Raw genomic sequence first — 13,117 nt, 5'->3', positions numbered from 1 at the left:
ACCCTTTGTTGGCATTTTTTATTTTCAAACTATTGCGCTTTAAATCTTACCAATGCTCTAATGATTCCTCATGCCATCTGCTACAACTCTCATGTTAGAATAATCTACAATTCCACGTGACTGTCGAATAATCAGAAGCACCTAGTATGAGTAAATGGTACACAATTTCTCAGTGGAGAATTATTCTAAAACCAAGCTTGAACATGTTCGTTCTGGCTATTTATCATATTGGAACATTTTGACAAAAATGACTAGTATTTCAGATGTACAATTAAGATGTCCAAAAACAAAATTAAAATCAATAGCTTTTCACAGAAGTAACTTTTCTCAACCATTCCCTTGTTGGGAAATATACACTTAAAAAAAAAAGACTAACATAATCCACCTCATGTAAAGAGATAATGGTTAGTTTGTGTCAATAAAAGAATAATAATCATGAAATACATAATATATTAATGATATGTGATTTAAGAAATATTAACCATTTTATAATGACAAATATATGCATCTATTATGTAAAAATCAGTTAACAAATCATAACAAAATATTCTTTAGGGACAATGAAATATTAATCTGTCATAAGAACAAAGAAAACATAATGTCATCACTCTCATTATCATTTGATCATTCCATACAAACACCTTAATCAGTTCTTTTTTTCATGAAAATTATGACTATTCATAATGATTGATTAAAAACGAGATACAATACACAGTCTGAATTTGGGACAGTCTTTTATCATGAATGTCTCAAATGACCTTACACTTTCTAGTCCTTCTATCCTCTCCAATTTGTAACAGTTCTTCAATTTAATTTCTTTTAGAATAGTTAGCTTCGCAAGACTTGGAAGGACTACCAGTTCTGGACAGTTATTTAAGTATTTTCAATGATCTCAAGCTTTCTAAACCTTCTACGTTCTCCAATATGTCACAGCTTATCAATATAAACTTCTTCAGAGAGATCAATTCTGCAAGACTTGGAAGCCTGTCCAATTTTGGACAGTCACATATCTGGAGCTTCTCCAGTGATCTGAGATGTTTTAAACTTTCTATCTTCTCCAACTTTGAGCAATTTTCCAATTCAATTTCTTTTGCTGAAGTTAATTCTGCAAGACTTGGAAGCCTATATAATTCTGGACAGTTATCTATCTTTAACCTCTTTAGTAATCTCAGACATTTTATACCTTCTACCTTCTCCAATTTGCGGGCTCCCTGAATTACTAACTGTCTTAATTGCAAAGGAGCCTGCAACCAAAATTCAACCCAATTAACATACATCATAATTTAAACAATATTTTGGTTAAAAGTAGCACAAGGCAAGACACTCACGTTATCACAATCCCACAAATCTTCCAACTCCGAAGGATCCAAAATTTCTAAAACCCTTAAATTTTGCAAGGAAAGCCACGATGGAAATTTCTTGCCCTTGAATTTATCCAAGCGAAGCCAGACCAGTTCTCTTGATAGTTTGCTACAGTCCTCAGTAATGAAATTTCCATCACCAACATAAATCTTCAATCCAAGCGAGGAAGGCGCGAAGCTACGCTTTCCTTGGTTGGTGTTTATTATGATCTTTTCTTGCCGTGGATAACAATTGCCACCAAATGCATTTGCCATTCTTCCGATGCTTATGGCTTCCTGATCGATCAAAAATAAAACGAAAAAAAATCATATTAAAGCAAGGGGACTAATTAGACAGGCTCGGGGAGTTATTAGTTCACATGTCATTATTAATAAAGCCACGAAAGAAAGCACCGACTTCACCTGTTTATGAGGATGAATCTCGATTACCTGTTGTGAAGACCAAAGACGATAGCGTGATAGCTGATTGGCAATCTCCCTTCCCATATCTCTCAAATGATCATGCATTCTGATCAACTTGTTCTCCTCGTCTAGTTCAACAAGACCTTTATTCAGAAGCCTTTGCCAACCGAGCGTCCCATTCCACCCTAATCCGTTCCATACTGCAATGGCGGTCCTGATTCCCTGACCGATGAAGAAACACGCTACATCCAAAAACATCTCTTGCTCTTCTCTATCGAGAGCATCGTAGCTTATTCTGAGCCTCGATTTGATGTCGTCCGGCATTATTCTGGACACCTTGTCTAACTCAGACTGCCAGTAATTCTTGCTAGACTCCCCAGAGAAGTGCCTCCCCAAGACCTGGAGGGACAAAGGCAGACCATGGCAAACATCTACGAACTTTCGTGCAAGTTCCTCTAATCCCAACAACGGAGATGGCTGTCGGAATGCATGCCAACAGAAAAGCTGCTGGGCATGAGCGGGATTCATTCCTCTCATTTCATAAGTAGTGGAGATTCCAGACGCTGTAAGAACAACCAAGTCGCGTGTGGTAACAATAATTAGAGATCCCTGGCCAAGGCTCTCCCTTGCTGGCAACAGAGCATTTACTTGGTCTGGATGATCCACATCGTCTAGAACTACAAGCATTGGAACGGATCTCAAGCGGCTTTTAAGAATCTCTTTGCCTTGGTCTACATTGTCAAAATCAACATATTTGCCTTTAAGGTCGAGGTCCTTCAGAAGCCTTTTTTGTACGTCATGCAATCTCCCTCGCCCTGCAGCATCACGGACATCAAAAAGGAAACTTGACCAACCAAATGCTCTTTGTTTACTGTTATAGAGTTCCTTTGCCAGGGTGGTTTTGCCCACGCCACCGCTTCCGTAGATTCCCACAATTTGAGTTGGTCCTGCAGATTGAAGTGTATTCTCAAAGTCCCGGACAAGTGCAGCCAAACCAACGGGACACTTGGCAACTTCTAAGCGATCCTCCTTCAATCCTTTTAATACCCGGTCCACCACATTCATCGCTGCCTGTTTCTCGTCACTGAATAATGAACATGTGAAACGGAGCAAATTCAGTATAACACAAACCGAAACGCAGGGTAAGGAAGATTTGATAAGATTTGATTTAAGTAACCATTATAAAGTACGTGCCTAAATACTAAGACACAATATGTATTGTAAAAATTATAGCTATAGTTTAGTAAAAAGTTTGATTTATAATTTCTTCTCTCATTTTCTAGATAAGTAAACTTGTTCAACCAAACAAAATTTATTTCAGATGACTTCTTATTCTTAAAATACTAGCCGTAGTTGGCTTTTCTGCATGTGTATTTTCAGGTTCCTCACTTATATATTGTAGCATCTAAAACATGCAACAGCCAAATAAAACAGGGGAAGAAATACAGTAGGACAGAATACAAGGATAACACCAAATTTTACACACTAAAACATAATTTCCCTATTGATGTTCCATTGATCTTCCATGCTGATTACACATTACAGGCTGCTCCCATTCTATTCTGCAACTTATCCACAATAGACATCAATACAAATATATAAACTTATTACTTAGACATGACTGTCCCTATGATGGAGAAAGATTTACTTGACTACTTGTACGAACAGTTGTTATTTTAATGCATCCTAATGCAATCTACTATACGTTGGCAGTTTACTATGCCAAATGGGGCAAAATGCTGCATGTTCAACAATATTATAAACTACCATTTAACTATATAAAAAACAATGAACTGAATTAACTAGGAATTACGCGGTGACAACGGAGAGTCAGGCATCAGCTCCCTACATATCACTCATATATCCGCTCCTGTATAGTCATATTTGTCATCATTATTTTACATATACATTCTGTAATAATTTTTATTACATATTATTGTTTTCATTCAATTCATAAGATTTAAAAGATGAAAAGAAACTTCAAATATTTGTATCTTTTTCTAATTTTTCATTATTTTAAAAATCAAATTTTTCATTCATTCTATTGGACGATTTTATTTTTGGCAATGAAAAAAATCAATTTTCTCCATCGAAAATAAAAATATTTTTGTTACAACTTTATCTTTTCCACAAGTGGATTAACTTTTTTAAAAACAATCATTTTTATCTTCACAAATGAATGTCTAATCAATATTAATTATCACTATCTATTTTTTATATTTTAAATATATTTATTATTAGTTTTATATTGATGTTTATTTTTGTAATTTCTAAAATGTTATTTCTTTAAGTTTACACTATATTTTACTAGTTACTATTTTCCAATCTTACATTGATATTTAAATCATTAATCTATATATTTAATTTATTATTTATAAATTTAAAAGTATATAAATTATGAGAAATTGGAATAATAACGTATTTTTCAATATTCTATTATTCTAGCACTATTAAAGTTCAATATTCTGGCATTATTAAAGTAATAATTACAAAAGTTAGTTTTTTACATATGAGATAGCTCAAAATTGAATAATGATTTAAGTCAAAAGACATGTATTTTTTAAATAATATCTTAAAATGACATAAAAATTTCTATTGTCCATCTACAATAAATTATCAAAGTTTTAATTTATTTAGTTTAATGTCAAAATTTAGAAACTATAAATTTTACCATTATATATACAACTTCACAAACTTCATTCACCTCCTACCCCACAATCCACCACAGTAATAAAGGCAAAAACTTTGGTGCTTGTGCCCTTTGTTAGGGATAGGTGCCTATTTGTGAATACTCTATCTTTCCCCTGTATTTATTTTGTTCTTCTTTGTGATATTTTTGTTTATTAAGTTATGGTATTGTATTGTGTTGTTTTGTATGTTCAATTTATTGTATTAAGACTTGTTTTTATAAATATATTATATTTTTTTGTTTGTTTTTGTGTGTGTGTGTAGTATTATATTTTATCTTGATGTTCTTTTATTAGTATGTGTGTTTTTTTAATATATGTGTGTGTGTGTGTGTGTGTTGAATTTTCTCCTTGTTTGATGTTCTTTTAGTTTTCTTTTCTTGATCTTCTTTTTTGTTTCGTATGTTGTTCCTTTTTTATTCTTTGTTTGGTGTACAATCTAGAATCTACAAAAAAAAAACCTTGACTCTCTTGCATACTGATGATTGATCATGTATTATGATGAGAAACATTATGCTAAAAAATGTTACACTATCAAACCCAAAAATAAATACATTAATATAGATTATACAAATATAATACACCAAATATAATATTATATAAAAACATCATTTAAATACAAACTAAACCAACAAAATTTAAACTAAATATTTGGTGGGACAATTTTTTTAAATTTTATCAATTTGAAAACAATATAATATTTTCTAGTTACACAAGTGACCATTCATAAATAAATTGAACTGGATGTTGTTGGATATAATTGGCTTTCAGCATGACAAGCAAAGCAACTATGTTGAATTTCTTGAATTTCTGAGTCATTTGTATATTAGGGTAAGCTTTCATTTTTATATGTCAACTAAAGGAACGCACCAGACACTAATACATATAAAATTAAATGAAGTAGAGGGATTTTTTCGTACTTACCGCTGATTCTTAATGATCTCGCCAGTGTAGAAGGAAGCTTTATGTAGTGCCGACTTCCAGCTTTCAAGCTTCTCTGTATATCTGCACAAGAGGAACACCACGCACCCACAATAAACATACTCAACTAAGACAAAAAGGAAAAAGAAATAGTGATGATTGAAAATACTAGATAGTGATATAATTTTAATTTTAGTTAATTAAGATTTATTGAGGGCAAATAAGTATCCAGCACAGTACAGAGGAACAGCATGTGAGGCGTACCTGCCCTTCATTTCATATTGGTCGAAGGCATCTGCATAAAGTCCTCTTCCTTCAGTCGCCCATCTTGCAGTAGAGGGCTCAACATAATAGAAAATGGGGATAAACTTGATGTCAGTTTTCATCATATATGCCAGCTCATCCATACACCAAGGGGAACTGGCATAATTCTCAGAAAGAATGGCTATATGCATTGAAGCACTACCCATCGCTTCTTGTAAAGTTATGGGGAAAAAATCCCCAAGCTTGAGGTGCTCTTCATCTAAGAAGACTCTGAGTCCAGTAGCATCTAAGATTTTGTAAATATCGTGGGCTATTGTGTGCTTAACGTCACTTCCATGATGGCTTATAAAAACATCATATGGCAGGTAGTTCGTTCTGAAAGAGGAATCAGCAGGAGCAGTGGTGGGGATTATTACACCATCAAAGGCATTTCCTGAGGGGTTAGAATGGCCTGGCATTATGATAAGAAACAATGAAGGATCCCGATATAAGCCGCTTGGATCTGAAATACTTAATAGGCTGAGGTAGGGTTTGCTATAAATTGAGGGAAACAGAGGAAAGGGAAAATGGGTAACCTGGCTTGACGCGGAATCGCTTGAGACAGAGAAGAGTAATGTAATTGTGGGTGTATATGTAATTGCCGAATCGCTTCAAAAATGCATGTGCGGGGGAAAAAGGAAGGAAACGGCGAGGAAACTGCGAACAGAGAAAGCATTTGGTGGGGAAAGAGAGAGGAAGGGGTGAAGAAGCATCTTTTGTCATCTCACCGACTGTCCACTAAGTGGGCTATTTGAAAGGTGCTTAAAAAGAGGGCGAGCTTATGATCTTGAAAGTAGATAAAATTGTCATTATTAGAAGTATTTTAGCCGTTGCCATTTTGACTAGGGTGTTTTTAGGGAAGCGTCTATTAATTGATTATTTAAAATTTAATTAAAATAATAAATAGACTGTTTTGTAAATTCCAAAGAATTAATAAATTATAATATTCAGTTATTCTCTCCGCTGTATAGTCAATTTGTGTGTCTGGCAAGCTTTTTGACTTGTTCTATTTGACCTCAATTTTCGTCTACTATAAATGTAATATAGAAAAATCAATCTCTACTATAAAATTTTGACACAAAATCACACAGTTAAATCCTGATATTCATATCACAATTTGACTAGCTGTGGAAATTATCTCCTACTTATCAAGATGTGTATGATAAAATTATAATTATATTTTTATTATTTCAAGAGTGATTGTTTTTCATGAATCAATAAAATGTTAATATCATAAATTTATAATAAAAAAAAGTGCATTCCCTTTTTTCCTTTTAAATTTTTTTATAATAATAATTATAACATAGAAACCTACATAGTTAGTAAATGCTTACATTGTCACTAATGGATTAATTAATCGATAAATAAAAAATGAAGCATTCATAGATGATGGGCTCCTTTTGTCATTATGTAATGGATGATTGGGTATCTATTCTTCAAAATTTCCTATTTTTGTTCCCTTATTACAATTTAATGTGTAACTGATACTAGTCATTTGTGACATAAGGAGTGCATCATTCATGAATTTCACTTTTACTAATTGATTAAGTAATTCGTTAGTGATTATGTAAGCATTATAAGGAACATAAATGAACTAGAATTTATTTGACAAAAGTTGTGGACCAAAGTTTTGGAACGAAATTTATTTTTTTATTTTGTAGAAAATTTTATGGAGATTGTACCTTTTTTTTAATGTGGGATGCCTCAAAAGGAAGATTTATGTTCATGAAATATTTGGGAAAGAGTTGATGATGAACACATTCACAAATCTTTCAAAATAGTTCAAGAGGATTAGGTACGTCTATTATAAAAATGTGTGACATTTGTCGGGATCTGCCACATCTAAGTTTCTTTTTGTAAAACTTGTAGTTGTGGTTATTGATATCAATAAAATAAGATTTGGTATAGATCAATGTTAATCATCACATAGTAGAAAAAACTTATAATGCAATAAATTATATTTGGCAATGAAAGATTACAACTTTGTTGGAATAAAGAATTGTGGAGTGAATGTGAAATGGAAATTTTGAAAATGTATAGTATACAATCTACCACTTGTGTTTTTGTTAGAGAGAGATTTGTTGTAATAAGCCTCTTCTTTTTTAAAGAATTGTGTATGGATTTCCTTGCATTTTGGCATATCTTTCATAGGTAAAACTTGTTCTAATGTGGAGATCATATAAAGATCTAACTCTGGACACTATAGTGAATGCTAGCCCTTGTCTTTTTGTGCTACCAATATTGATAGTTACTTTATCTAATGTGAGGCCTTGGAATTTATGTATGGTTATGGCCTACATCATTCTAAGCAATATCTATCTCTGAGTCCCCAATGAAATAGGAACTAAAGGTACTGTTAGGGGGTCATCTTTGTTCCATGTTGGGCCACTATAATTATCAAATCATACTACGACGTATATTGGATTATCAGGTGCTTTTGAAGAAGGAGTGTATACAATTTCAACAACCTCACCAAGAGCTTCGTTGACAAGTCTTGCTTCTATCCATATGTTTGTTGTAAGCAAGATACATTTCCCTTTACAGAGGAGCACATGTTTTTCAAGTTGTTCATCAATGCCCATATTTTCTTCTATATTTCTAGTGCTTTATGTGCAACTCAATTCAATTGAACGGTTCAACAATTTAAGCATGTTTCAGTTATGAAGTTAAACTAAATCATTTGTGGCAAATAAATGCATTGATCTATCAAATTGTTTATTCTCCATCAATTTGAGGTTTTTATCTATTCATGTCACTAGGAGCTCCCAAATGTGCAACTTTGGTTTGACATTTCATATATATTGCAACACACTGTGAAATTGTGCTAATGTTGTTGACTCTCCTTGCTGACAAAAAATTGTTTATAATGTGACTACTATTGTGAATTACTCCCACAAAATTTTAGCAATTGGACATCATGCATAAATAGGCATGTCCATTAGTAGAGGTAGTTGTGCAAGGTCTCCAGCCAAAATAATAGAGGCAACACCGAAGCGTAGGTGTTGCTTATGGGGGAATTCATCATTGAGCCCTTCTCTATTTTGAGAAGTGATTTTGGGCCTATGAAACTCACTTCATCAATGAGAATATATTTGATCCCCTTTAAGTCTTCTAGGAATGTTGCTGGAATGCCTGACCTTGCAAAGTTTGCATTCATTTAATAGGAATCTTGAGCATTTAATGTATTATTGATGCGTTAATGTTGAAAGCATAAACTCTCGTAGGGGGGAATGTTAGTAATGGGTTATTTTATTGTGTGGATTTGTTTCTGAGTGTATTTTTTTTATGAAAGCTATCAAGTAGGATTTGTTTATACTAATGTTCCTTATATAATCCTATGTAGTGGTTTGATAGAGGGACATGCATTATGCTCAATAATAATTTTGTAAACCCTTGTTTGTTCCTTTGATAAGTTATAGTTAGGATATGGAGAGTTTGATAACATGAGTTCAAATTGGTTCGATGTTTTTTTCATGTTTATGTATTATGTTGCAATTTCATACAACTATTGAGGTATTGTAATATGATCTCATTTGTAACCAGTACCAAACTCTCTTATGTCGAGCAAGTCAAGGTCATCTATGGCTTTTTAACTTGTGGGACCCATTTGAGAAAGTATCTACCATTTATTCACATCTACTTACTTCATCATATCCATTTCATTATCATTTTTCTTGTCCTCTGAACATATCTCATCATGGGTGTTGTGAATACCATATCACACATCATAATTGGTTGCTTGCATCTACTTCCAATTAGCAATGATTGGTTCCTTGGTAAGGCCAATATTAGTTTCTATATGATGGAAATGTTTGTATACCAGTAGCTTACTCAAACAAAATGTTTCAAATTGTTCTAAATCCTCCTTTGGGATGGAATAGAACTTAGGGTACACATTGACATTGTATTTTACATATCTTTCTTTCCATTTACATTTACTACAACTTGCTGAGAATGAGTAAGATCTTGTAAATTCCAATAGTGTTAGTCTTTCTAGTTCAAGAGGTCGATGTATGTAGGCTTGCAAGTAGCTTTGATGGACTTGGCTCACATCAGGTGTTCTATTTATTTGATGGAAAAAATTTCATCCAACATTTAGAGATATGAATGGCTGACTGCAAATAACAAGTGGTAATTTTGAAGCATGTGACATGTTTCTTATGCTCCTATGTTGCCCTTAGCCACAAGTTGAGCCATGACTTTTGGAAAGCGATGAGGGTTGGTTATTCTACATGTTGTGTTGTTGCTATTTTCTTCAACATTTCAAAGCAAGTCTCTCACATTCTTTCTACTTTTGATGCATAATTGGAAATGTATTTTAGAATACGTTTTTGTGAAACAACAAGTTAGCAATCTATGTTGGCTCTTCATATCAAAAACATTTTAGGCTTGTGTATGCTTAACCTTTCATCATTTTTTGCAAGTTCATGTTTTTTTGTTAGAGTGAAGGGTTAATTTAATTTCGTTTATTAAATTACCTTTACTCCCTTTTTAAGATTTTACTTTATGCACATGCATTTTCATTTAATAATTAAATATTAATTATTAAATGTCATTTACCTCTTAGGGTTTCCCTTTTAGGTTTTATGATCTTCTTCTATAAGAATTGATCAATTATAAATTCCATTCATTCTTTCAGGTCTCATAATATATTCTTCCATATTTTAAGAGCCAAACTCTTGCCTCTTCTTAGTCCTTTCTTCTTTGTGATAGGTTCTTGCATGCAAGTGTTCTTAGGTTTTGTGGAATTGTATTGCTCCAATCCTTCATGGTATCAGAGACAAATTTACTGTAGCTTTTTTGTATTTGGAGAAGAAGAAGAACGAGGGCTTGACATAACATATCTAGTTGTTTTCAAGTATTTTTCTATGAAAATAAGGGGTCTCTAAATTTTGGAGCACTTTGAGGCCAAAAAGACCTCATAGTTGGATTCAAAGCATGTCAAAACCCCTACTTTCATATAAACTTTATCAACTTTAGACAACATTGACTAGAGAGGAAAATCGTTCTTGCATACTAGGGTTGTATGACCCTAACACATATTTTGATGTGATTTTTTCTAAAAATAAAATACAAAAAAATTAAACATGTCGCCCCCATGTCACCATCACACCACTACCACTGGTGTTCCTTGCCTGCATGTCATTATGCTGCCTCTACCTATGCACTGCTAGTGCGTCATTGTGTCATCTACGCACTGCCCAACCTCCACCACTCAGCCTTTGGTCACATGTGGTGCTGGGGGCATAGTCCTTAGCCCCTTTTCAATTGTTTAGGGTCTACAATTTTTATTTTTTTAATTGGAGTCCCTAGCAATTTTTTGGCTCTAACTTGAGCATATAGAGGCATTTTTGGGCAATCAAGATATCGTCGAAAAGCTGATTTTGAGATGGACATGATGGCGAAGGTATTTTAAATTTTTTTTCTAGTTTCATACCTTTTTTTTTTCTTGAAGTTAGATGATGGTTTCTACTTTCTTGGGGGCATAACTTTCTTGTTTTAGCTCTATTTTTTGATCTAAAAAAAGCATCTAAAAGCTCTTCTTGATTACTTTCCATATTTTCTATTATTTCACCAACATTTTTTTACTAGGTATTTGTGATACTCAACTGAAGCTTTTTTTTCATTTCTTGTATACACATTTGTTTTAGTAGTTGGGGTTCGGGTTTTTACATTGTGGGGGGTGTTTTTTCAATTATTTCCTATTACAATTTTAGTATATCAGAAAAAATCAAACACTTTCTTAAAACAATGGTCGATAACTCTTCTTGTCTAGTTCTTCTAAACCCACATAACTATTTGTTGGTTAACAATTTTTCTTCCTTGATATTTTGGTTTATACCTTGACTCTTGGACCCCCGCTAATGGCTTATGGAAAATAAAGAAGTTAACAACATAATGGGTCAAAGTAGTAATCTATCAAAGACCCCTAAATTGAAAGGTACAACTCCCTTATGAGTTCAAGATATGTAATGAATTTGTCTTTCATGCTTTGGGGGTATGCTCTTAACTAGAGAGTAGTGATAACTTTAAGAAACCCCTCCTAAAAAAAATGTCTAAAATGCTAGTGAATCCAACATTTTGTGGGTAGGAAAATTTTAATGTCAAAGGCAATTTTTTTGTTCCATATAGAGAAATAAAATATTATATGTTGTTGATTTTTTTTCCCTTAGTAAAAGTCATTTTAAATGTGGCAAATTAATATTTTTCCTTGCTGACATATAAATAAATGATGGCTATTTTTTCCTTTGCCAAAAATAAATTAATAATGTCAAAGACAAATTACTTGTTTTGTAGGAAAATGAATAATAATGGTCTTGGGTAATCTTTAGTGGTAAATTAAAAAATTATTTAATTTAAAAGTGAATTTGCACATGTATTAACTAGTGACTGTACTGACTATTGAGTAGTCACTTCAAGTTTCAACTTGTGTACTATCTTAGGTCTATTATTAATAATGTTGTAACATCGTTACGTCAGTGTCACTATTACCAAGTCGGCTACCATCACTTTTGTATTGTTAATAGTAAATACAATTTTTTTTATCATTGATTAATTAGAGATCAACAATAGAAGATGCATTTTGGGGCCACTTGCTTGAAAAGACCTAGAGTTGCATGAAATTCTTCAGAATGGAGACACATGGAAAGTTTTTTACAGAAACCATTAACTAGAGTTTACTCAATGTCAAGCACTATTGACTATCCGACATGAATGCCAGTACATTTTGGTGTTTCACACACTTGAAAATTAATAGAAATACGAAAAAATAAGATATGAGAGATTGTAAATGCCAAAGAATTTAATGCAACTTCCATTAAATAGCTTCTTCAATTCCTCTTTCATTATCATATCTCAAAGTCTTTAATCTAAATTTGGTTTGCAGAGTTTCTTGAATCTTAGTCATGGATATGCCAATTTTCCTGAAATGCCCTACAATGGCTCTGCAAAAGCTCTTTTTGGGTGGGATTCCTGATGATGTCCTTGACATGGTTTGCAAGCCAGATGCACAAAGTCCTTTTATCCGCCATACTATATTCATGGTCCTCAGCCATGAATTCTTAAGAAATGATAAGAGGTACCATGTATCCATGGATATTACCTCCTTCTTATTTGCATCTCTTCTCAACCTTGGAGGTAGTCAAATAGACATTTTGATGCTTTTGTGTAACGCTTTTAAGGAAACATTTTTAGAAGATGATTTCAAAATTCTTGTATTGGCTGAGTAGGTACCAAGACTGGGTAGTCACATCCCTTTTATAGACATAGTAGACAAGTGTTGGGAGCAAGGCATATGAAACATTATATGGAAGCATCATTTCCTATTCGATATGAATGAACAAAAATTGACTCGCTATTGGAAGTGGGCATGACTTGGAAGAGACTTTCTACAAAAGTGGTTGTTGTTGGGCGACGTTAGTGAGACCAACTTCACATAGCTGG

General features: G+C 33.1%; 1 pseudogene across 1 annotated transcript; it reads right to left on the bottom strand.

Annotated features, from left to right (window-relative positions):
• Positions 1-574: 574 nt before the first annotated feature.
• On the bottom strand, positions 575-6,238 carry LOC149540611 (disease resistance protein Roq1-like; annotated as a pseudogene). Its single transcript, XR_016356424.1, has 5 exons — positions 5,636-6,238; positions 5,375-5,455; positions 1,791-2,847; positions 1,329-1,637; positions 575-1,244 (listed from the first exon to the last, which is right to left on the bottom strand). The product of XR_016356424.1 is annotated as a disease resistance protein Roq1-like (transcript).
• Positions 6,239-13,117: the final 6,879 nt, after the last annotated feature.

Source organism: Cupressus sempervirens, chromosome 9 (genome assembly GCF_028749045.1).
Source record: "Cupressus sempervirens isolate cs-2001-9-10 chromosome 9, ASM2874904v1, whole genome shotgun sequence".
NCBI lineage: Eukaryota > Viridiplantae > Streptophyta > Pinopsida > Cupressales > Cupressaceae > Cupressus > Cupressus sempervirens.
This window is presented reverse-complemented; position numbering and strand designations above follow the sequence as displayed.